Source organism: Nymphaea colorata, chromosome 13 (genome assembly GCF_008831285.2).
Source record: "Nymphaea colorata isolate Beijing-Zhang1983 chromosome 13, ASM883128v2, whole genome shotgun sequence".
NCBI classification, from domain to species: domain Eukaryota; kingdom Viridiplantae; phylum Streptophyta; class Magnoliopsida; order Nymphaeales; family Nymphaeaceae; genus Nymphaea; species Nymphaea colorata.
In genome coordinates, this window is record NC_045150.1 from 3,732,624 (window position 1) to 3,733,609 (window position 986).

Consider the following 986-nt stretch of genomic DNA (forward strand, 5'->3'; position numbering starts at 1 on the left):
AATTTAATTCAAATTCCAATATCATTAGGCATTTGGTAAGAAAAATTTTGTGCTCTTCGAACACATTTTCTTAAAACACATGTTATGTTCTTATTTGAGAAGAATGATCCAATCACGGTTATCGTTCCTAAATTAAGCAATCAAATGCCAGAAGTAAGTAATTCGATCATATTTCCTAAACAAAAGCATAGCATTCTTGAAACACATGTTCTAAAAATGTTCTGTGTTCCAAGTGCATAATATTCTCTTTTAGTAGTCTACTTAGACATAATATCATGTATTACTTAACCAATTGACCTTCTCTCGTGGCGTCTGTTAGGAATTTGGCCCGAATCACACTTAACCAATTGACCTTCTCTCGTGGCGTCTGTTAGGAATTTGGCCCGAATCACCGAATTTCAATGATGTACCATTAAGAGGGAAAGGAGCGTGCATGGAAGGGCCAAACTACAAAACATCCAACTGCAACAGGTTTAAATTTATGCTCTAATTTGAAATCACATACCTATAGCAAAAATAGAGCTGATGGGTGAACTTTGACTCAGAGGTGATTGATGCTTGGTATTATAACTCATTCGGGGTGGCAAAAGTCCCCGAGTCAAATGGGCCCAGTACGCTGATGAGCTCGCCCAGGACATAGTGGGGCATGGAAGCCACACCAAGTCGACCGCAGCAGGCTAGCACCATTGTGCACAATGCGACCTACTGCGGGGTGGGCTGGGAGCGGCTAGGGGTGGGTCATCGACGAGCCGATTGGCAATCTATAAGGCGTGTTCAGAGGAGGGATGTTTTGGGGTGGACCCGCTCAAGGGATAGTCGATGCGGTCAGGGACGGGGTGCACATCACCTTTTTATAATGTATTTTTTGTTTCTCTTGCAATCTCTCGACCTCGATCATCTTTGCCCAACTCCCTCTCTCGCTAATATTTCCCAATCGCTTCCACCATTCTTGAGTCTCATGTTCACTGATCATTGGATGCTGTAGC